The 25,355-nt window shown below is 38.9% G+C and overlaps 2 long non-coding RNA genes across 2 annotated transcripts in view; one reads left to right on the forward strand and one right to left on the reverse strand.

Annotated features, from left to right (window-relative positions):
- Positions 1-530: 530 nt before the first annotated feature.
- LOC143714592 (uncharacterized) lies at positions 531-7,000 on the reverse strand. Its single transcript, XR_013195556.1, has 4 exons — positions 6,678-7,000; positions 6,181-6,254; positions 3,674-3,739; positions 531-814 (listed from the first exon to the last, which is right to left on the reverse strand). It is a non-coding gene; the product is annotated as an uncharacterized LOC143714592 (long non-coding RNA).
- Positions 7,001-23,529: 16,529 nt separating this feature from the next.
- Positions 23,530-25,355, forward strand: part of LOC143714538 (uncharacterized) — a 14,885-nt gene continuing 13,059 nt past the window's right edge. Inside the window, exon 1 of the long non-coding RNA XR_013195525.1 lies at positions 23,530-23,675. This is a non-coding gene — a long non-coding RNA (uncharacterized LOC143714538). The remainder of the gene's footprint in view (positions 23,676-25,355) is intronic.

The following is a 25,355-nucleotide window of genomic DNA, read 5'->3' on the forward strand; positions in this document are numbered from 1 at the left end:
GTAAAACCATAGTAACCATGACTGTAGTAACTGGTATTTTTAAAAACCATGGTTTTGATCCCATGGTTCTACTACAGTTATATTGTACTAATACTATAGTAAAACTGCAGTTTTACTGAATTATCTTGAATTACATTTAAGCCATTTAGTTACAACAATCATCTACAAAATAACAACAGAAAGAAGTTATTCTATGATACAGACTTCATTACAGAAATTCCATAATCTGAAAGAAAATATACACATGCATTTGTTCTCACATGTGACATAAAACAAACTACAAAGTTATACAAAATGATTGGTGATAAAGGGGTGCTGTGCAATGGTTAAAAAATGGTGGTTGCTAATTTACAAATAAAAAAATAGAAATTTGTTCCACTGTAATACTGTTTTATATACAAAAATTACATATTTTTCAAATAAACATGACTTTAAATACCTTTTAAATACACAGCATCTACCTCTAAAATGTCTATAACCTGTAAACACGTGCCCAACACAAGCATGCTTGCAATTTATACTGTACATACATTAACAGGATTACAACAACATTACTTAAGGACAATAAATACTATAAATCCAAAAGAAATGAGCAGTTCTTTTAAGAAAGTTTTAAATGATATCCCCTCACAAGAGATGAAGACATGGAGTCTCCTCTACACTTTAAATTCTAGGTAAAAATGTTTTTGTTAAAATATATGATGCAGCATCCATGCCAGTAGTTGTCAGTATGAAGTCTGTCATGTAGGCTAGTAGGTTACAGTCCGGCTTTGGTTTGGTTCTGTCTTGACCTTCAGCCCAAATGGACACAGGACTTAAAATGAGAAGAATACACCACATTAACACACGGCTTGCTGGCATACTCAACTGTTATTGGTCAGTTGCACTATCAAGTAGCCATATGTAAGCCCGACTATCGGTCCAGTGGCGTTCTTCCAATAGTTACTGTCTTTCCTTTTACGCAACACAACAAGATTAAATGGAATACATTTTCTCATATGTATTAACTCGTTATTTCATCTGACTCCATTAATGAAAAAGGTTTAATGATATCTCAGCATCATTAAAAGTGAGTGAATGTTTGATTATTCTTTTTAAATTCTTTAATTATGTTTTACCCACTCAGATTAGTAAGCTATGTAACTCATAGGTCCTCGCGTCTTGCGCGGGTCTTGCGCTCGCAATCAGTCACCAAACAGAGGTAATTGGCTAATATCTTAGACGGTCGGATTCACCCTTACACAATCAAAGATACTTTTATATAGCCCCCTTGAATTTGTATACACTTGAATTTAAAGTGACGTTTGCTTCAGGCAGATCTGTGGCCACTATTACAGATAAAAGTTAACCAACTTTACTTCTCTTATAATAAGCTTTGGATTGGCCATGCCGTGGTTTCCCACGTACACTCATCTAAAGTAGCATTAAATTAAAACAGAGGTAAAACAGACACTACCAGATTTAGGTTGGTCGAGCAGCATTTTTGCTGCCCTAAACGGAAAAAACTCGTCTCTGCAAAACAATTACAGTTGAATTGATGCCAAATATTAGTCATCACTAATCTGACGCAAACTTGTGAGAAGCTACAAAAAAAAAGTTTTAAAAGACAAAAAAAAATAGATAAACATATAATGATTATATGGTATGTACTGTATATTAATGGCATTCACTATGGTTCACCTTCGTAACACAAATGAAGATATTTTTAATGAAATTCTGAGGGCTTTCTGTCCCTCCATTGGGAGCAATGCAACTAACACAAAGGCCCAAACCGATAGGAAGGACATCATTGAAGTAATCCATGTGACTCCAGTGGTTTAACCAATTTTATGACGCGATGCGGGTGCTTTGTTTGTTTTTGCAAAAAAATGCAATTTACCACTTTATTTAGGAAAATACTGACCTGCAATCCAGTAGGGGGAGCACTACAACGCATGCGTATTGTGTTGACTCAAGACCGGAAGTTGATCCGTGAATGTGCAAATAATATTATTTTGTAAATATAGAGGTAAATTATGTTTTTTGTTTTGTTTTTTTGTTCCACTGGAGTCACATGCAGAGCGGGATTATCCATAAGGGCACTTGGGCCAGTGCCCAGGGGCACCAACCATTCATTACCACTAGGGGGGCACCACATGACACAAGATTTAAAAATATTTTTCGTAAATTGTTATATTATTAACTTGAATTCTTGAAAAACCATACATAACTTCTTTATGAACGCTAAGTTAACAATAATGATAATAATAATAATAAATTACAAATAAATAAAGATTGCATGACCACTATCCCTCCCCCCTCCCAAATCTGTCAGAGTTGAGTTGGTCCACAACAAGTACTCGCAAATGTGTCATTTTTTAAACGGCTGCAGAAAATGAATCTAAATCCAAAATGGACAGACGTCAATTGAGTGGTTTTGCAAAAAGAAAGTTAAAGAAAGACAAGGACGCTAGACGTTTAGCTACAATTCAAAATGTTCCAGGGATCGAAAGTTTTTTTGTGTGAACATCACTAGTTTGACGAAGCCGGAGCTAACTGTGGAGACGGTATCAAAGAAATGGACTTTGGGGATGTAGTTGACACCTTTGCTTGCGCAAAATCAAGGAAGAAGCAGTTGTGCTAAACTTCATACATGAAAAAGTTTTACCAGATTTAGTGCTTTATTGTCTCTTATTTGTTCCCCACTAAATAGTGTTTTTTTTTCACTAAATGTTCAGATTTTATACAATTATTGTGCACTTGTGAATTTTCTAAATTTTGCTGCTGAGTTACCCACTAATCTAGTTTATAATCGAAGTTCATAGATTATGATCATATTTTTTTGATTTGTTGTTTTTATTTATAATGAAGTTGTCTGTAGTAAGTAGATTGTGTTTAACACACAAAGAGTGATTATCAGTTCAACACACAGAGTTATAGAAATTCGACTTTATTTTTTTTACTGCGCTGGTAAACTTATTAGCTAACGCTACGGAGGCCATAATATTTTTGACTCATGGCTGAAGTTAAGTTTCTCCAGCTCTCCCCAGGTTGGCAAAAAAATGCATCTCAAAATGCATCAGATTGATGCTTTAAAATATGGAATATTTAAAATTTTCTTACGGGGGAACATTCTTATCCTGGACCCCCCTAGAGGGGGAATATCCTTCTCACCTTTTTAACCCCTGGCCCGTTTTCAAACCTATATAGGTAAGAAACCTGATAGATTTACTATTATTTTTGGGCAAACGTGAATTGACGCCGTCAATGAATTGATGTACATTTGGATTTGAGACATTTGAATATAGTGCTCACTGCTCATAGTCCTACATGTATGTAGTTGGACAAGTTAGTAAATTACATTGGAGAAATCACCTTGATTATGTCTGAAGGTGGGGTTTGGGGGTGGGGTGTGGCCTTTTGAGGTATAGTGCCCAGGGGCACCACACTGTCTTAATACGGCCCTGGTCACATGGATTACTTTAATGGTGTCGTCGTTAATCCCTTTCTGGGGCTTGAATGTATTAGTTGCGAAGGCCCCCAATGGAGGAAAAGAAAGCTCTTGGAGTTGGTATATCAAAAATGTCTTAATTTGTGTTCCGAAGATAAACAAAGGTCTTACGGGTTTGGAACAACATGAGGGTGAATAATTAATGACAGAATTTTCAGAATTTTACATTTTGCTGAACTGTACCTTTAAGGAATCCTGGAAAGACCTTAAATCAACCACAGCATGCATTTGATCCATTTTCTGGAATAACTGAAATGCAGATAAGAAAAAAAAAGCAGTTTTAAATGATTAATTTAAAGCTTCATATAAAGTACAAAGAAAAGTAAACTGTTAGCTGCAGCCCTATTTTACAGTGCAAATCCTCTCCATACTTTGCACTTCTATGATAGAAGCTTGTTCCCATATTTAAGAAATTGTGCTTACACAAATATATTGCTTTCACTTTAGCATAATTTAAGCATGGCCATTGTGAACAGTATTTATCATGCTTCACACTTTCAGTATTTAAATTAAGTAAATAAAGGGTTAGTTCACCCAAAAATGGAAATTCTGTCATTAATTACTCACCCTCTTGTAGTTTCAAACCTGCAAGTCTTTAGTTCATCTTTGGAACACAAATTAAGATCTTTTAATAAAATGGGAAAGTTTTCTGTACTTCCATTGACAGCTATGCAGCTACCACTTTGATGCTTCAAAAAAGTTCATAGAGATTTTAAAACTAATCCATTTGAATTGAGAAGTTAAGTAATTTTTTTTGAAGAGACTACCGCTTTATATAATAAACAGATTGAATTTAGGATTTTATTCACATGTAAACATTGAACAAACAGAAGCTCAACCGCACTTGCTTTGACAAGCGAGAACAAACCTCATTGGTTCTTGCGGAAGCTTGCGTGCTGCGAAACACTGGAGAATGAACCTCATTAGTTTTCGCACGTCAAGCAAACATGCTTGAGCTTCCATTTACCACAACTGATGTGTGAATTGCTGAATATTTATATATGAATAAAAGCCTAAATTGAATCTGTTCATCATATAAAACGATCGTATCTCTACAGAAAAACTTTGACTAAACTGCTCAGTACAAATTATTTTACGATCTCTTTATTATGGTAGCATACAGACAGCAAAAGACAATTTGAAATGTAATATGCAAAATGGCAATGTATTATTCAAATTTACATTTTCCATACCATACGTGCAATGTTTGGGGCAAAGTGACAATTCACTTGTTTTAACTTATAATTTAAACATATATTAAACATTTGTATAAGTTGCAAAATTAAAATTAAAATGTATTACAAAAATGATTAGAGATATTTAAAGATATAATTCACCCAAAAATGAAAACACTTTCATTAAAGGGATGGTTCGGAGTAAAATCAACCTAGGATCCTTTGCACCATGACCTTGAGCCAAACACCACCCACACCAACCCCCAGAAGCCATTTTTCCCTTGGTCGAACATGATTAAAGTTAGACCTTATTTAGTGATATCAGCCGAATGGCTTATTGCAGGCGCTAACTGATCCAAAAGTTGTATCTCGTAAATTATCCCACTAATAATGCCCAGAATGGTACCAAACTTCTACAGTAGTACAAATAGGTTCTGTACTCTGAAAACGAGGCATTGGAAAGTTTGTAAGTACATCAGGAGTGTATTTAAATAACACTTGCCTGACGGCTCTGGCTACTGCTAACCTGATGGTGACGTCACTTCAGTGATTTGGGAAAAGCACGTAAAAGTTCTGACAGAAAGCGATGCAATAGGATGTAGTAATTTAGACGAAACCACTCAATTCATATGGATTAGTTTTACAATCACTTTGTGAACTTTTTAAAGCGTTAAAGTGTTAGTTGCTTAGCTGTCTATGGGGGGTCAGAAAGCTCTCAGATTTCATTATTAAGATCTTCATTTGTGTTCCAAAGATGAACGAAAGTTTGGAACGACATGAGGGTGAGTAATTAATGACAGAATTTTCATTTTTGGGTGAACTATCCCTTTAACATGTTCAAGCTAAAATTGTAGCAAAATGATAATTTAAATGCTATTTTTCTTATTTGCATTTACACTCAGTTAAGACACTTACAATTGTATTTTTATTAAATACCGCGATGAACATAGCAAATTTACATGTGGATTTGAAAATGCATCCTGAGCCGATCACATCCCTGCCCCGCCCTGTCAATCACTGCATCAGATGCCTTAATTTGCTACGATATTTGCTTGAACATGTTAAACATCTAATTTCTGTAATACATTTTAATTGTAATTTTTAAAAACTTATAAAATGTTCAAATGTATGTTTATATTATATGTTAAAGATAGTGTAGTAATGTAAATTATGTTATTGATTTTGAATGATTTTTCTGCTCCAGATGTTGCACATATCGTATGGAAAATGTAAATTCAAATACAGAAATATATTGCAATTTTACACATTGCATTGCCATTTTGCATGTTACATTTCGATTGACATTTGGTACCTGTATGCTACCATACTTTATGAATTAAGTGAAAGAAATCTTTCAGATTTCATTTGAAGTGCAGTTTTACTGTGCTTTATCAAGATCGACATCACTCTTTCATTATGGAAAACAAACTCATAGGACTAAAATTTCAACCTCATCAGAAAAAAATAATATCATAAGATTAAGAAACTCAAATAACTCATTGTACTGATACTTGCCTCACAGCTGAGGATGCAGTCATGCTTTCAAATGTGTGATCAGTGAGACCAGTTTACCCCATCATCTTCATGATCTAAAAATCAAAGACACATTTGCTGAAGTTCAGCAAAGTTCTCTGATAAAATGAATGACGTGTATATGACGTAGGGCAGAATTTGGTAATTGCATCCATTTAAACGGGGAAGGAGTGATCAACTATTTTATCTGTGTTCACTGTTCGGTGGCGATCCATCACGTTGTTCAACAACTGCATACAGTATTATGGACTAATGTAAAGAACATGACACCTCTGGTTAAGCATTCATTTACAATAATTATGTATTAAATGTTTACTTGCGACACATTCAATAGCTTTAAAATATATTTTCAGACGGCTAATATCACTGACTGAATTTGAAAGTTACCTATTACGCTATTTACACTAGCTAATGTCATGTTGAGTGGATGTACCGCTTTATAAATTTTTTATTTGGTTAAACATAACCATAAAACCCACCTTTGAATTTCCTCATCTTTTCGTCTTGTAATTCGAGTCCAGCCTCTAAAGTTCTTCTGACAATAAAGCGGGCGAAGCCATGGTTGTGGTGGTGCTCGTGCTCGTAATCTGCTTCCCTCTCCGAGTTTTGAAAATGCGGTAACGGCTGTAGCGATCTTGGGCATTCAGTTTCATGTTGCTATGCCTAATAGCAAAGTTAAAAGTTATAGTGGACAATGGAGAACAAACTCCATATTATGTGCACACGATGACTTAATACTAGTCAATAATTGCATTAAAAAAGATTAAAAAGTGTATACAAGTCAAATGGCTAAAAGGCATTTGATGCAAAGGAAATTCAATTTGCCAAATTAACGTTAAATGGCTGAAACATTTTTAGGGTCGAATTGTGAACTAAATATTAACATAAATTATCAGAACTCACCTTTAAATTTGGTCTTCTTCAAGTATGTTTTTCAAGTTCGGAAAAATCTTTAACGATGATTTCGACCAATCAGCATCTTCTTGCTATGCCAAATACTCAACACAGCAACAAATCTCAAATATAGCTGCATGCAGCCATTACCGGGGCCAGGCGCAAAGAAGACAACAAGATAGCCAACATGGCTGTGAGTGTCAGACCACCTGCAGCCAGGAGCAATTAAAGACATTTAAAGATGAATTTTGGCATAATAGTTGAAAAATCATATACATCAACTAAAAATACGATTTAATGGATTATCAATTTCGACCAATAAGTGGTGTACTTACAAAACTGATGTGATGTGGTCAGAGTCTGGTTATAATGACGAACCTTAAGACCAGTGGCATTACAATAGGCAGTTTTGTTCAAAATTTATTAGCATTTTTTAAAATGTTGTTATCAATTTTGACCAAAAGGTAGCGCTGTCTCAATCTTTTGAGTAACTTCAGGGGATGGTGCTGATGGCACATTCTGAGTTTTGTAATGTTACACCAATGCATATGTTAAGTATAGCATTTTATATCACAATCTTGCATTGAAGTCAATGGGAATTTCACGTTTTTTTTTTGTATTATAGCGCCACCAAGAGGCAAAAACCCACATTTTTTTCCATGTGTCCTGAGAATGAGCCCATACATGTGTGTGTTTCGCTTCGGAGTTATAGACATTTATATGGAAAAACACGTCAAAAAAGACTGACACGTGACTTTGATTGAATTTTACTACCACTTACTATCAATATTTTGGCATTTGGGCAATGGTTTTTTTCCATCAACCTATGTTTCCAAACTTCTGACGGTGGTTTCGTCTCGATCGGACGAACGGTTTCGAAGATATCGGCAAATGTTTTTTAAGCGCTAAATCACAGCGCTACACAAACTGTAAGGCAAAGGGTTAGCATGTTTGCAAAACCTAGCATGTTTGGTATCTGTGGACTCGGCAAGGATTCAGAAACCTAACGAGATGACTCCCGTGAAAATAGGTCAACCACACCCAGAGTTATAAGCATGTGAAAACTAAAATTTACCACTAGGTGGCGCTGTTTTGAAACTTCTCAGGCTCCTTCAGGGCATCATACTGATGACCCATACCGATTTTCGTAAAAATTCGTTCATGCGTTCAGAAAATACAGCATTTTAGCACATAATTCAAAATGGCCGACAGCCAAAATGGCCGATCTGGAAAAATTGGATATCAGTTGACTCGACATGATGCCCTGAATCTAACGAGACCACTTTTATGATTTTTGGACAAACCGTTCAGAAGTATAAGGAAAAATAGCCATTTTCTGTATCTCCGAACCGGTAGTTGGCGCTGCACCGAAACGCAGCATGTAGCCTCATGTCATGCTTGTGATGACATATACCAAGTTTGGACTCAATATGATAAAGCGTTGCGGAGATACAGCCTTACGTCTGTTTTTGCAAGCGATAAGTAACATTTTTTGGTCCACACTGCCTCAAGATGATCTGGTGCAATTTTGGTGAAAATCGGACAAACCGCCTAGGACGAGTTCGAAAAAGTAGATTTTTTGAACATTTCAAAATGGCGGCCATATTTTTGTGACGGAAAATGACGTCATAGGGTGCAATCGAATCGGCATGAGCTCCGGAATCAGAGGAAAAAAGAATTTTGTTTATAGGTTTTACGGTTCACAAGTTATTAGCATAATAAAAGTGAAATTTTGGACAGCTGGTGGCGCTAGAGGGAATGAGTTAGAGACACCAAAATTGGTGTATTTAATTTTGGTACTGTCCTCTATCAGAATGTCAAACCAAAACAACTTTCCCGCAAACGGTTCTATGGGCTGCCATAGACGCCCAGTCGGAAGAAGAAGAAGAAGAAAAAGAAAAAGTAGGAATAATACTAAGAACCGGAACAGATACAATAGGTGCCTCCGCACCTTCGGTGCTTGGCCCCTAAATATAGCTGCAAGCAGCCATTACTGGGGCCAAGCACAAGAAGCGGCAACAGATGCCATCATGGGTGGGAGTGGCAGACCAACTGCAGCAAGGAGCAATTAAACACATTTTAAGAGAATTTTGGCAAAATGGCTGAAAAATCATATATACTGTAACTTTTAAGATGATTTAATGGTGTATCACTTTCAACCTATAGGTGGCGCAGTTACGAAATCGATGTGATGTGGTCAGAGTGAGGTGACAATGACACATACAAAGTTTGGTTTCAAAATCTCAAGGCATTGCAGAGATAAAGCCTGAATAGTCATTTTGGCAGCATGCCTCAACTTTGATGCTGTGGTATACGAAAAACGGTTTCGTCTATCAACACGAAATCCATAACTTTTAGTCGGCATGGTCTGGAGAAGATACTATTCGATTTTGGTGAAAATCGGACAAACGGTCTGGGAGGAGTTTGAAAAAGTAAATATTTAGTGAAAATCAAGATGGCGGACAGGAAGATTGGCTGACTTTGGCAAAAATGGTATCTTTGTTTTCGGCATAACCCAAGGAATCAATTAAGACCAGAGTCATTACAATAGGCAAATTCATTCAAAAGTTATTAGCATTTTTGTATATTTAATTATAACATTTGACCAAAAGGTGGCGCTGTCTCAAAATCTTTTGAGTACCTTCAGGGGATGGTGCTGGTGGCAAATTCTGACTTTCATAATGTTACAGCAATGCATTTGTTAAGTATAGCATTTTACATCACAAAACTATTGAAGTCAATGGTAATTTCATGTTTTGTTCTATTATAGCGCCACCAAGAGGCAAAATCCCAAAACATTTTTCATGTGTCCTCAGAATGAGCCCATACATGTGTGTGCCAAATTTGGTGAAAATATCTCAATTCGCTTTGGAGTTATAGACATTTATATGAAAAACACATCAAAAATGATTGACATATGACTTTGATTGAATTTTATTACCCCTTACTATCAATATTTTGACATTTAAGTATTAGGATATAGTTCACGAGCTATGATTGCAAACTTCTGATGGTGGTTTCGTCTCGATCGGATTAACGGTTTCGAAGATATCGGCAAATGTTTTTAAGCGCTAAATCACAACGCTACACAAACCGTAAGGCAAATCCTAGCATGTTTGGTATCTGTGGACTCGGCAAGGATTCAGGAACCTAACAGGATGACTCCCGTGAAAATAAGTCAACCACACCCAGAGTTATAAGCATTTGAAAAAGTACATTTTACCACTAGGTGGCGCTGTTTCGAAACTTCTCAGGCTCCTTCAGGGCATCGTACTGATGACCCATACCGAGTTTCGTAACAATTCGTTCATGCGTTCAGACAATACAGCATTTTAGCACATCATTCAAAATGGCCGACAGCCAAAATGGCCGATGTGGGAAAATTTGATATCAGTCGACTCGGCATGACGCCCTGAATCTAACGAGACCAGCTACATGATTTTTGGACAAACCATTCAGAAGTTATAAGCAAAAATATCCATTTTCTGTATCTCCGGACCAATAGGTGGGGCTGTGCCGAAACACAGAATGTAGCCTCAGGTCATGCTTGTGATGACATGTACCAAGTTTGGTCTGACTACGATAAAGCGTTGCGGAGATACAGCCTTATGTCTGTTTTTGCAAGCGCTATGTAAAATTAATTTACGTGGTATTCGAGAACGACTTGTGGCGTTTTTATGAAATCCATAACTTTCTGTTGGCATGTTCTGGAGATGATCTGGTTCTATTTTGGTGAGAATCGGAGATAAGGCCTAGGAGGAGTTCGAAAAAGTAGCTTTTTCGGATAATTAAAAATGGCGGACAAACTATCATGACGTAAATGACGTCATAGGTAGCAATCGAATCGGCTTGAGCCAAGGAATAAGAAGACAGAGGAATTGTAATTCTAGCCATTATGGTTCAAAAGTTATTAGCATAAACATGAGTGAAACTTTGGACAGTTGGTGGCGCTAGAGGGAGTGAACTGGAGACTCCAAATTTGCTATGAAGACTTTTCAGACTGTCCTCTATCAGTGTACCAAATTTCATAACTTTCCCGCAAGTGGTTCTATGGGCTGCCATAGACTCCAATGGCGGAAGAAGAAGAAGGAAGAAAGAAGAATAATAAGAACCGGAAAAGACACAATAGGTGCCTCCGCACTTTCGGTGCTTGGCCCCTAATAAGAACCGGAACAATTACAATAGGTGCCCGCACCTTCGGTGCTTGGCCTCTAAATATAGCTGCAAGCAGCCATTACCGGGGCCAAACGCAAGAAGCGGCAACAGATGCCATCATGGGCGGGAGTGGCCGACCAACTGCAGCAAGGAGCAATTAAAGACATTTTAAGAGAATTTTGGCAAAATGGCTGAAAAATCATGTATACAGTAACTTTTAAGATGATTTAATGGTGTATCACTTTTGACAAATAGGTGGTGCAGTTATGAAATCGATTTGATGTAGTCAGAGTGAGGTGACAATGACACATACAAAGTTTGGTGTCAAAATGTGAAGGCATTGCAGAGATAAAGACTTAATAGTAATTTTGGCAGCATGCCTCAAATTTGCTGCTGCGGTATACGAAAATGTTTTTTTCTATCGTCACGAAATCCATAACTTTTAGTCGGCATGGTCTGGAGATGATATGATTCAAATTAGTTGAAAATCGGACGAATGCTGGTGAATCCGCCGGCGTCCCCAAAAGCGCCATTGCGCCCGCTTCCTTTAATGCAGGTCCCCTTCGAAAGAATTGCGATGGACCTCATCGGGCCATTCGAACATTCCGCACGCGGACATCGGTTTGCATTAGTGACAGTGGACTATGCAACCCGATATCCCGAGGCAGTGGCTCTCCGCACCATCTCAGCTAAGAGTGTTTCGTTTAATCTCCCGAGTGAGGATACAGAAAGAGATCCTCACTGACCAGGGCACGGCGTTTATGTCACGTAAATTACGCAAACTTTACGAGTTATTGGACGTTAAGTCGATTCATACCAGCGTCTATCACCCACAAACAGACGGATTGTTCGAACGATTTAATCGCACGTTAAAGACCATGATTCGTAAATTCGTTCACGAGGACGCCAAAAATTGGGATAAATGGTTGGAACCCCTGTTGTTTGCTGTGCGCGAGGTCCAGCAAGCCTCCACGGGGTTTTCCCCTTTCAAGCTCCTTTATGGACGGCAGCCCCGCGGGGTGCTGGACGTCCTGAAGGAGACTTGGGAGGATGGACCTTCGGAGAGTCGTAATGAAATCCAGTATGTCCTGGACCTGAGAACAAAACTCCACACTTTGGGGCAGCTCTCAATGGAGAATTTGTTACAGGCTCAGGGCAAACAGACCCAGTTATACAACAGGGGAACCCGACTTAGAGAATTTTCACCGGGAGATAAAGTATTGCTCCCTACACCGAGTTCTAAATTACTCGCAAAGTGGCAAGGGCCTTTTGAGGTCACACAGCGGGTGGGTGACCTCAATTATGAGTTACTTCGAATGGATAGGAGCGGGGCACGTCAAATTTATCACCTCAACCTCCTTAAAAAATGGAATGAGGCGGAGTCAGTTATGCTGGCGACGGTAGTTAGTACGGAAGAGAATCTCGGTCCAGAGGCGAACATCAAACGGTGATCACTCGCCCTGGCCCCGGGAGGAGATCATCTTTCACTGTCTCAGCTTGCTGGCGTAGTCCGGTTGCAGGCAGACTTTGCCGACGTGTTCTCGCCCCTACCCGGTCAAACTAATCTTATTCAGCACCACGTTGAGACCTAGCTGGGCGTGGTGGTTCGCAGCCGGCCATATAGGTTACCTGAACACACAAAAAAAGTGGTTCAATCTGAATTAGAGGCAATTCTTGAGATGGGGGTCATAGAAGAATCCCACAGTGATTGGGCGAGCCTGATGGTTTTAGTGCCTAAAACCGACGGCTCTGTTCGTTTCTGTGTGGATTACCGCAAAGTTAATGCTGTGGCGAAGTTCGACGCGTATCCAATGCCGCGGATTGACGAACTGCTTGATCGGCTGGGTACTGCTCGCTTTTATTCGACATTGGATTTAACGAAAGGATATTGGCAGATCCCCTTATCACCGTTATCTAAAGAAAAAACAGCCTTTTTGGGCTTCCACTTGGGTCACGGGCAGGTGCGGCCGAAAATTCACAAGACCGCAGCAGTTGCAACATGCCCGAGGCCCAAGACCAAAAAGGAGATGAGACAGTTCCTGGGGCTGGCGGGATATTACAGAAGGATTGTGCCTAATTATTCGGACCTCGCCAGCCTGCTGACTGATCTCACTAAAAAGGAAGCACCAGACCCGGTCCAGTGGACGGAGCAGTGTCAGCAGCCCTTCACCCAGGTAAACGCTGCCCTGTGTGGCGGCCGACTATTACATTCTCCTGATTTTTCTCTCCCTTTTTTGTTGCAGACAGATGCGTCGGACAGGGTGCTGGGAGCGGTCCTGTCCTGTACCAGGAGATAGGGGGAGAGGAACGGCCGGTGCTGTACATTAGTCGCAAGCTCTCTGTTTGACAGCGGGAGACTAAGAGAGAGACTAAGTACAGCACCATTGAGAAAGAGTGTCTTGCCATCAGATGGGCCGTCCTCACCCTTTGCTATTATCTCCTGGGGCGGGAGATAACCCTCTGTTCGAACCACGCGCCCCTCTAGTGGCTCCACTGCATGAAAGATACCAACGTGCGGATCACCCGTTGGTATCTGGCCTTACAGCCTTTTAAGTTCCAGGTGGTCCACAGGCCGTGTGCACAGATGGCTGTGGCCAACTTCCTCTCCAGGAGGGGGGGGGGAGGGAGGCTGCAGGCCGGATGGCTCCCCGACCTGAGTCGGGTGGTGGGGGTATGTGGCAAGGGGGGCGTGGCCTAGCAGAGTCTGTAATGGGAGAGAAGATTGGGAGACAGGTGCGGCATAAGTGGGTCAAGTGCAAATGACGAACACCTGTGTCTTGTTTCAGTGATTGGCCTGGAGAGAGGATAAAAGCCATGTGGCAAGAAGACAAAGGGAGAGAGACCAACGGAGAACTGTGGGTGCAACGTGCAGCGAGCTGTTTGAAAGTGGAAAGAGTGTGGGAAACCTGAGACGAGAGAAGCCAGAGAGCGCGAGGAACGTATTGGATAATTGCTGACACTAGTGGACTGAGTTAAACGCTGTGTGCGTGAAGTTGTTTTGTTTGTTTTGTTTCTTTATTTCCAATAAACACCCGCAGTCTCCGCAAGCCGACCCTGTCCTCTTCCTTCCATGAGTCATTAAATATCTGAACATTACTACACGGACTATATCGGGTCTATAGTTAACCTAGACGGTGAAATGACAGCTATTGCTTGGTGGGTAATATCTTAGCCAGTATCTTATTATCTACATCCAAAAGGCTAACAGGTTCAACTTGGATCTAATGGATCTTTTTTCATCAAGTATTAGAGAGATGCTTGCCAGATAAAAAGTTGGAGGTAAGCAACCATTTTCAATTGATTCATTAACCCTCTGGTGTCGATTTTTTTCACATAGCAGCAAAATAGATTTAAAATACTCTGTCATTTTTAGTAATACAGACTTAAGAAATATAAAAAAAATAAACTGTTGAATATGTACTTTTTTTATGTTTTCACTTATAATCGAAATAAAACATTGTGCTTTTGTAAAATAAAGACAATAAACAGGGTGTGCTTTCTGCCTCTCTGTCTCCGTTAACTTTTTTTCTGGAGCACATCTCTAAACTTAAACAAAGCTCAGCGAATACTATTCACCCAGGCATGAGCAATATATCTTTATAATCATTTAAGTTTGTACTTTTAAAATATCTAATTCAAAACTAAAATAAATATTCTCTGTTTAAGTAATCTATAAAAAAAGAGAGAGGTTTTAGCCGATCTGATTATCGTTCTCAGCTCATTATTCTGCTAATGTGACACGCCCACGGAGAGCGCGCGGAATTCAAACGGAAATGATCTGAAGCAACACATGCAAACGTGTCAACGCCCCTCATAAACGCGATAACACAACAAATGTAATCATCAGATTAATGTACTATTTCGTCTTGCGAGGCTGTGTGAGGAATAATCCTGGGACATTTACCTCAGAACATGTGCTGGTTTATTTTCATTTCGAGGAGCGATGGATCTAGCCGAGAATTGTGAGTAACTTTTTTATTTTTGTGCTTTGTTCTAATCGCGATATGGAATAGTGTCTGTAAACGCAAAAAGACAGTTTAAATTTTAATCACGTTTCTGTGTGAATGAATTAAGGGCACATATGGGCGCTGTTGTTTATGTTACAGATGAAATATGAAAGACAACATTTCATAGTTTTTGGATAGATTATAACGTTTTAATTCTAAAATAGATATCAAATAAGCTTTTGTTGGCCAGTTTCTGCTCATATGTAAATATATAGTATGTTCGGTCAAAAATAAACTCATCAACTAAGATGTTATTGTAGTATTTGTTCCAATGTAAGGGTACTTTAAAAAAGAATACTTTATACGAAATTTATGGGAAAAGACGATTTTCTTTTCAAGATGTTTCCAACTCTAACTTTGAACAAATTCTGTAGAGTGGCCCATATAGCCTATTTGAACAGGATATGTTTCCAGGCATTACTATGTACTAAAAATGGGCTTTTGACTTATATGGATTATATATATATATATATATATATATATATATATATATATATAATCCTTTCAAAAGTTCAAAAGTTTTTCGTCGGTACGATTTTTAATGTTTTTAAAATAAGTCACTTATGCTCACCCATGCTGTATTTATTTCATTAAAAATACAACACCAAAAAGTAATATAGTGAAATATTATTACAATTTAAAATAACTTTTTTCGATTTTAATATATTTTAATATATTATTTATTCCTGTGATCAAAGCTTAATTTTCAGCATCATTACTCCAGTCTTCAGTGTCACATGATCCTTCAGAAATCATTCTAATATGATGATTTGATGCTCAAGAAACATTTATGATTATGATCAATGTTGAAAACAGTTGTGTACCATTTGTTTTAGGATTCTTTGATGAACAGAAAGTTAAAAACAACAGCATTTATTTAAAATAGAATATTTTATAACATTATAAAGGTCTGTTCTGTAAGAGAAAAGACAAGTATTAATGAACTGTGATTGCTTGACATCAACTAACCTGAAGAGGACCTGCTCACCTGTAATCTTCCCCCGCACGTTGTGCTCTTCACTGAATCTGCACCTGAACTTTAAATACTCACCTTTGCACTTGTGTCACTTTAAATAAAACTGTGTTTGGATTCACTTACCTCTGTATCCGTGCCTGTATCCTGACAGAAGGCTTGACCGTAAAACATCTTCTACGGTATGGATCCAACACAACCACCAACCAGCCATTCCAGTGCAACCTGCAACCAACGCGGCGAATTCGCTACCACAAGCCGCCAGCACTTCCGCTAACCCCGCTCCCACGCTGGTCTGCATCGCTGGTCCCACCTCCCGACCAGTGCCATTCTCCGGCCGGGCGGAAGACTGCAACGGACCCCTGTTGCAGTGTTCACTCGCCATTGAACTACAACCTCAGCTATATCCTAAAGAATGCTCACGAATCTCTTTCATCATTCAGCAATTATCTGGAGCAGCATTGAGATGGGCTGAGTCGTTGTGGGTAAAGGAAGCTGAGGTTACCACGTCTTTACAAAGCTTTGTTAACCAGTTCAAGGAAGTATTTGGACAACCAGTCAGTGATTCATCTGCCGGTGATAAATTGATGCAGCTTTGTCAAGAGAAGAAATCTGTTTCAGAGTATTCCATTGAATTCCGAACTCTTGCCTCAGTGAGTGGTTGGAATGAAAGAGCTCTCCTGACTGCTTTCTGCCGTGGTTTAAATCCTGGACTCCGTCTTCAATTGGCTATCTATGATGATAACCTCGGATTGGAAAAGTTCATACAACAAACTCTCCGTGTACATCAAAGATCTCAATCAAGATAACAACTCTCGACACTCTCATGTCACGTCCCCTCAAGTTCTCACGGATTCTGTGTCCGAAAATCCACCAGAAAGGATGCAGGTTGACACTCACCGCCTTACCCAGACCGAACGCGCCCGTCGTAGAGAGTTGAAATTATGCCTGTACTGTGGTATTAAGGGTCACTTTCTACTTGCATGTCCCACTCGACCAGCGCGGATGACAGTAAGCTCCGTTCAAGACTGCATCGCTGTATCAACGCCACTCACAATTCCTGTAACCTTGAAATCTTGAAATACTCCATCCATGCAGTAACCGGCGAGTTGATTAACAAAGGGTATGTCACATCTCAGATAACACCCATCCAGTTATGTATTGAAAATATTCACAACGAAATTTTTCGAACCTTTTGTTCTCAAGAATAGTCAAACAGACATAATCCTAGGTCACCCATGGCTAATTCGTCACTAACCTACCATAAATTGGCAGTCCGGTAAGATCAACAGTTGGGGTTGTCATTGCCCACTTAGTGAAATCACACACCCTACTCCACCAGGTATTGAACCGAAGGAAGTGCAAACAATGCGTTCCACATCCATTGAAAGCCCCACGGAAAACCTGTCTACGAATATTCCCTCCTGTTATTCCTCATTCTCTGACATTTTTAACCCTGTTACTGCCTCCAACTTACCTCCACATTGACCATGGGATTGTGCCATTGATCTGTCCCCGGCGCATCAATTCCCAAGGGTCGAATTTACTCCCTGTCAATTCCCGAACAAGAATCCATGCGAAAGTACATCGAGGAGGCTTTGCAACAGGGTTACATTCGTCCTTCCACATCCCCTGCTGCCGCTAGCTTCTTTTTAGTTTCCAAGAAAGATGGAGGTTTAAGACCATGTATCGACTACAGAGCCCTAAATCAAATCACCGTGAAATTCAGTTATCCACTACCTCTCATCCCATCAGGCCTTGAACAGCTCAGAGAAGAAAAAGTGTTCACCAAACGTGAACAAATGGATCTGAGGAGTGCATACAATCTGGTCAGAATTAGAGAAGGGGATGAGTGGAAAACTGCTTTCATTACGCCTGCAGGGCACTATGAATATCTGGTCATGCCGTATGGATTGGTAAACGCTCCTTCCGTCTTCCAGAGCTTCATGGACGAGGTACTCCAGGATTTCCTGGGAAAGTTTGTGTTGGTGTATATCGATGATATTCTTACTTTCTCCAAAGATCCTGTTGAACATCAACATCATGTGTCCCTGGTACTCAAAAGACTCAGAGAATTCACTCTGTTCCTAAAAGCTGAAAAGTGCACTTTTCATCAGACGAGTGTCCAGTTCCTGGGATATCAACTTAGTGAGAGAGGAGTGGAAATGGATAATCGGAAGACTGAAGCCATCATGTCCTGGCCTACACCTCAGTCTGTTAAAGAACTCCAGAGGTTCCTTGGCTTTGCCAATTTTTACCGACGATTTATACACCAATACAGCATCTTGACAGCTCCTCTAACCTCCTTGCTAAAGGGGAAGCCGAAGACGCTACTCTGGACCCCAGAAGCGGAGCTTGCTTTTAAATCACTCAAAGCCACATTCACCACTGCACCCTTGCTTCATCACCCAGATCCAGAGAAAGTATTTGTGGTAGAAGTAGATGCCTCCACTACATGGGTAGGAGGGATTATGTCCCAGTACTCTGAACATTCCTCCAAAACCATACCTTGTGCGTTCTTTTCTACAAAGCTATCTACTGCAGAAAGCAACTACGACATCGGAAATCGGGAGCTCCTGGCTGTGAAACTTGCCTTAGAAGAATGGAGGCATTGGTTAGAGGGGGCAACACATCCATTCCTAGTACTCACCGATCACAAGAACCTCCAGTATTTGAGAGACGCTAAGAGACTTAACCCACGTCAGGCCAGATGGGTACTATTCTTCACCCGTTTCCATTTCAAAATCTCATATCGTCCAGGCTCAAAGAATACTAGAGCAGATGCCCTCTCTCGTATCCATGCCCAGAAACTCAGATGGAGGAACCTGAAACCATCCTGCCTGAGAGGTTATTTGTCAACCCCATCCAGTGGGAAATCAACGAGCAACTATTGGAATTGTCACGACAACAACCTAGAATCCCAGGATGTCCCCCCGGAAAGATTTACGTGCCTGAGGATTTCCGCAACTCTCTGATTGCACCTGCTCACTCCTCTGTAGGCACAGGTCATCCCGGAATAAGCAAAACTTCCTCAACTCTCCAACTCAAGTATTGGTGGCCCAACATGCAGCAGGACATCACTGCGTTTGTACAAGGTTGTATTCCCTGTGCCATGTCTAAAGTTCCCAGGAATCTTCCAATGGGTAAACTAGTACCACTTCCTGTCCCAAATAGACCCTGGTCCCACATCGGGGTCGATTTTTTCACTGATCTTCCCACCTCTGAAGGCAACACCTGTATCCTAGTAACCATCGATCGGTTCTCTAAGGCGTGCAGACTAATTCCCCTGAAAGGTCTTCCTATGGCTTTTGTCACTGCTGAATTACTGATGGAACATGTCTTTCGAAACTTCGTTATCCCAGAAGACATCGTGTCCGACAGAGGACCCCAATTCATCTCCCGAGTTTGGCGAGCATTCTTCACTCTTATGAACGTGACTGTAAGCCTATCATCCGCAAACAAATGGCCAAACCGAAAAAAATATCCAAGATGCTGGACGATTCTTGCGTATGTTCTGCCACTCCAACCAGAACATCTGGAGTCGGTATTTAATTTGGGCAGAGTACGCACAAAACTCCCTCAGACAGTCATCCACGCAGTTAACTCCTTTCCAGTGTGTGTTGGGTTACCAGCCTCCATTGTTTCCTTGGTGGAAGCGAAAGAGTCAAACCCATCATCACCTTCAGCAAGCAGTAAATGTCAGGAACCAATCAGACTCAACATCCCTCACCACTCAACGATCACTCTCCCCTGAATTCTAATCACCCTTTACCTGTTCACAATCAGCAAGCCTCAGCATAAAAAAACACTCACCACAGCCTCAGTCTTTGTCAAGCCTCCAACAGGAACAGACCATTACCCATCGTCTCCTGAAGTCCCTGATGAACCCAGTACCTGAGAAGTAACATATACTCACCTGTGAATTACTAACCTCTGTATCCTTGTTCCACTGTTTCCAGAAAGCCTGCCTGAATCCATGTTTCCCGAGATCCGGTATTCATCTGAGTTCCCTGTGTTCACGCTGACTTTACTTGCTCGTGACTGCATCTGTAAGAGAAAAGACAAGTACTAATGAACTGTGATTGCTTGACATCAACTAACCTGAATAGGACCTGCTCACCTGTAATCAGCCCCGCACGTTGTGCTCTTCACCGAATCTGCACCTGAACTTTGAATACTCACCTTTGCATTTGTGTCACTTTAAATAAAACTGTGTTTGGATTCACTTACCTCTGTCTCTGTGCCTGTATCCTGACAGATGTAAAGCTTTCAAGGCCAGTCCGCTTTAGAACATTGTATACTATGAATAGTATGAGTTACTTCCTCAAGAGTTATAGCTTGTTCTAAGGAATCTTTATTCTCTAAGGAGATTAATGGGATATTCAATCCTTCAAAAAAATTATCTATTAGTTAATAATTATTAGTAGAATCTGAACACTATATCTTTACATAGAAATATTCGAAAGATATTTGAGGGTCTGAGGTAGTTTGCCCAGAATGCATTCTAATCTCTGTGATCAATCGCGATTCAGTTACCTCTTTAATTTAACGAGCAATAATTTTGGCAGATTTCCCCCCATGTTCATAAAAAGAGTTTTTTAATATATATATATATATATATATATTTATTTCAATAGCAGAAAGTGAATGAAATTCTGTCTGGAGGGAAATTATTTTCTTGTATAAATCTGGTGAAGGGGAGACCGTATTCACAATCTACAATTAATACTTTGTCCTAACTTTTTTTTTGTTCTCTGTTCTGCAGACTGAGCACTGTAAGAAATACAACCACAGATACATGCTTTAAATGCTTCCCAAAGGGTGGATTTTGAGATATCTGTGGTTTTATTTGTGTGCAAATATAATTGTTTAAAGCTACTCTATAAAAGTATTATAAAAAGTATTATAATTGAACTAAAATAATTGACTAAAATTTCATCTTTGAATATAATTTCATTATTTAATATTATGTATCTGTATTATTATTCTTTGTTTAGTATTCATAATCACTTGTATTATCTTATGAAGTTCATTATTTAATATTATGTATCTTTATTATTATTCTTATGAATCTTTATTATTATTCTTTGTTTAGTATTCATAATTAGTTGTATTATCTTATGAAGATTAAAATGCATGAGTAGACTATAGATTGCATGGACACATGTGTTTAATAAGGAACATATTTTAGACACAAGGAGGGTAGCTGGGAGGATTATGTATTCTGCTTAAAGGTATGAGTAAAATGCAATGTTCACTTAGCAAAGAGTTCCAATGATGATGATACTTCAAATTCGTACAGTTGGCATGCTCTTTACAAGAACATGAATGTTTCAACTGATGCAAATGTACCATTTGTATACCACTAATGTATACACAGAGAAATAGTTTCTTAATGTGGAAAGTGGATTGTACTGTGTTCATTAGGTATACATTTTATTTTTAAACATAAGCAAAATGTTTTTCTACCTTACAAGGAAATTGAAAGTCGCTCAGTTGTGTATTTAAGCCCAATCTTACTGTACTACAGCAGAGAAACATGGAAACGCATAGACCTGGCATGAATATAACATCTTCTCAAGTTTCTCTCCTGACAAATAAGAATAAAGATTTTTCTTGCCAAGATAACTGGTGCCCGGTCCCGTGAATCAAATAATAACCGGGAAATGGCTTAATTCCAAGTCTACATTTTGGTGTCACGAACAAGGATTGCATCTTCAGGCATTTGTCTCAATCATACAAGGTAAGACTATTTCTTTCTAAAATAATTCTAAGTCTGCCTGATGATTAGACTTTGACTGAAACTGCTTAAAAGAACTGTGTTATTTAAAGTACCAGTTGTGTTGCCAATATGTCAGACATGGTAAAAAAAAACATTTTGGAATTTAATAATTCAATTAAATTTGGCTTATTTAAGTTGCTCTGATTAGTAAACCTTGAATGATGCTGGCGTAAAAAGTGGATCTTTTTTTAGAAAGAAGACCATTTAAAATTAGCTATAAGACGTTTAAGCTAGGAAAATTTAGCCTGGTTACGTAAATTAAAATGTGGTTGGAATATGACGAGACTGCAATAAGGGGCAGAGTTAACTCTAAAACATATCCAACACAGAAGATTCCTTCTCAGAAGGAGAGAGAAAGTGTGACACAAGCGATACTTGATTGACCAGAGTGGTTAAATGAGACGAGTCTGCAAAAAAAAAAAAAAGAGCAGAATAAACTCTGAAACATTTGAACATGCTGATAATACAAGTATAAAAGGCACTGTTGTAACTAGATAGGATCGCGGGCATGCTGATTTTGACCGTAAAGCTGTTCAAATATTTGAGGATACTAATCTGAGTAAGCTTAAAAAAGAAAGAAAGAAAAGAAATTCATCTGAGATAAACTAGGAAAAAAGAAAGAAGAAAAAATTTATCTGAGTTAAACTAAATAAATTAAAAAGAAAAGAGAAGAGAAGAGAAGATAACTGAAAATATAAGGGTTAACTTTGTTTTTAACTTTTCTTTAAATTTTTCTTTTCCCTGAGTTCCTGTAGAGTTTAGAAGAGAGAGAGAGAAGTAGCCCCCCCCCCCCCGTTGGAATTCAATCTATACACACACATATATGCACACACACATAGCCCTGCTGTTCTGAGCGCAGAGACACAGAGTGACAAATACTTTGAAAGATAGTAGAAAAGTGTCTGTAACAGTAAAACAATATCTGCTTGGTACCTGGAAAGGAAGAGCAAGAAACAAGCTAAACTTTTGAAAAAAGGACCGGATAGATGGCGGAGGGGGGCGGGGACGTCCAACGAAGCGCCTAAAGTGCCACCTAAGTGACTACTCTTCATCGTGGTCTTCCTCTCGTCCCACGACCAGCCTATTCGTCCACCTAAGTGCCTATTCTTCATCATTATGTCCACGAAGCGCCTAAAGTGCCACCTAACTGCCTATTCGTCCACCTAGGCGCCTATTTTTCATTAATTCGTCCACAGAGCGCCTAAAGTGCCACCTAAGTGACTACTCTTCACCGTAGTCTTCCTCTCGTCCCACGAACAGCCTATTCGTCCACCTAGGCGCCTATTTTTCATTAATTCGTCCACAGAGCGCCTAAAGTGCCACCTAAGTGACTACTACTGAGTCGATTTAGAACCATCAGTGTAAACTGTGTTTTTATATAAATCCACTTTCTTTTTCTGACATTTTTTTAACTCCTTATGCCTAATTATTAAATCTGGATCTAGGAGCATACTTTCCCATCGCTGCCATTCGATATTTTGTGCATCTTTAACTTTATTTTTGGAAAGATGAATCAATACTGCTGTTTTTGTGTTAATAATTATTTTCTGGCCCCGTGCCAGTCCTTTCAACTCGGAATATCTTTTGCTTAGAGCTGCAAGCTGCTTTTCAACACAAGTGAATTTACTTTCTGGATTTTCCCAACTTCCAGACATAATCCTAATAGGTATGTTACTTTTTTCATTCCTTACTATTAATTGATAACCTATCTCGTCTGTTTCCAAATCAGCTTCTAAATTTTTGTCATCATTTCTTCCTTCCATCTGTCCTGAATATAAAATAGCTGTCTTGATTTCCTGCAAAGCTTCTTCTGCTTGTTCGGTCCAATTTAAACGTCCACCTTTTGTGGTTTTATGGATGGGTTTTGCCATTTGGCTAAAGCGAAGGATTAAGTCTCTTACATATCCCATTAATCCCATTGTTTGCTGGACCTGTCTAACTGTTTTCGGTGTCTCAAGTTTGTTTACTCGGTCTTTCATAGACTGAGTAACCCCTCAATTTCCTGCAGAAATCCAAAAACCCCAAAATTCAACCATATTAGTCATTAGTTGGGTCTTTTTTATATTTATTCTCAAATCTGCCTCCGCAAGTTGTTTAAATACTTGTTTCACAGTTTTTACGTGTTCTTCTTCTTCGTTAGAAACTATCAACACGTCGTCTATATAAATTTCAACCTCTAAATCTTTCAGAATTTCTAGCATTATCGCTTGAAATACCACTGGTGAATTTGAGTAGCCCTGTGGTAATCTTTGATAAACATAATGTTTATTGTGCATAGTAAATGCAGTTTTTTCTTGACTTTCCTTTGCTTGAGGTATGGACCAAAACCCATTAGATTAATCGATTTTCGAGAAAAATCTACCTTCTCTTATTTTTTCAACTGTGTCTCGTGCATTAATCAAATAATGCCTATCCGGCTTCGTTACTCTATTCAAAGCTTTAAAATTCGTAACTAATCTAAATGTTTTATCGGGTTCGGTACTAACTGTATCGGGCTATTGGTAATAGCTCCCTTTACTTTCCTTATAATTCCTTGTTCCTCTAACTCTAGTATTGTTTGTTTTAGATCTGCTATTCCTTTTTTATTAATCGGGTATTGTCTTTGGGGTTTATGGATTCCTCCCTCAATAACATGTGCAAATTTATCACTTACTTTCCCGCAGTCATTTTTACTTCTCCCATATGGGGGTTTCCTTAATTCTGACATTAACTGCTTCGTTGCCCACTGTGAACCCTTCATTTCTCTTTCTATTCTTTCAAATTCTTGCTCATAATTCACCTCTTTCAATCTTAAAATCTTTTTCAGGTCTTTTGCTGCTAATACATTTTCAGAACCCTCAATCATAGTAATTCCATATCTTTCCCCTGTCTTTTCCATTTGTACTTGTTCATCATATGTTTGTACATGAATTGTACCGTTTTCTTCTAATGGCTCAGCTGAAATTGAGATTTCAGCCCCCGTATCAATTAAATAATTTGTTCCTTGAATGTCAATATATAAATTGTAATATTCCTCCTTTACTCTGGGGTTACAAAGTCTCTTTTTCAGCTGGCCGGCTAAACTTCATTCTGTGTCAGAGTCAATCCTCTCCTTCTTAACCCCCAAACCGTATTCACTTTACAGCCCTTAATTCTGTAAATGTGGACAAATGTGGGCACAGAGGACTCAGGCGTGATCCTAATTTTTATTTATTATAAATGTTATATCACTGTCTTCGATAAAGTTTTGTCTATCCATTTATGGTGTTTTTTTTTATTTTGGGGGTATTTTTGAATTTATTTACTTCAAAAAGTACCATATTTTCTATGTAAATTATGCTTATTTTTATGTTTTCTTTTTTAAATT

The sequence above is a fragment of the Siphateles boraxobius genome, unplaced genomic scaffold, assembly GCF_051911475.1.
Source record: "Siphateles boraxobius isolate OS27281-9 unplaced genomic scaffold, OSU_SipBor_1 55, whole genome shotgun sequence".
Taxonomy (NCBI): Eukaryota; Metazoa; Chordata; class Actinopteri; order Cypriniformes; family Leuciscidae; genus Siphateles; species Siphateles boraxobius.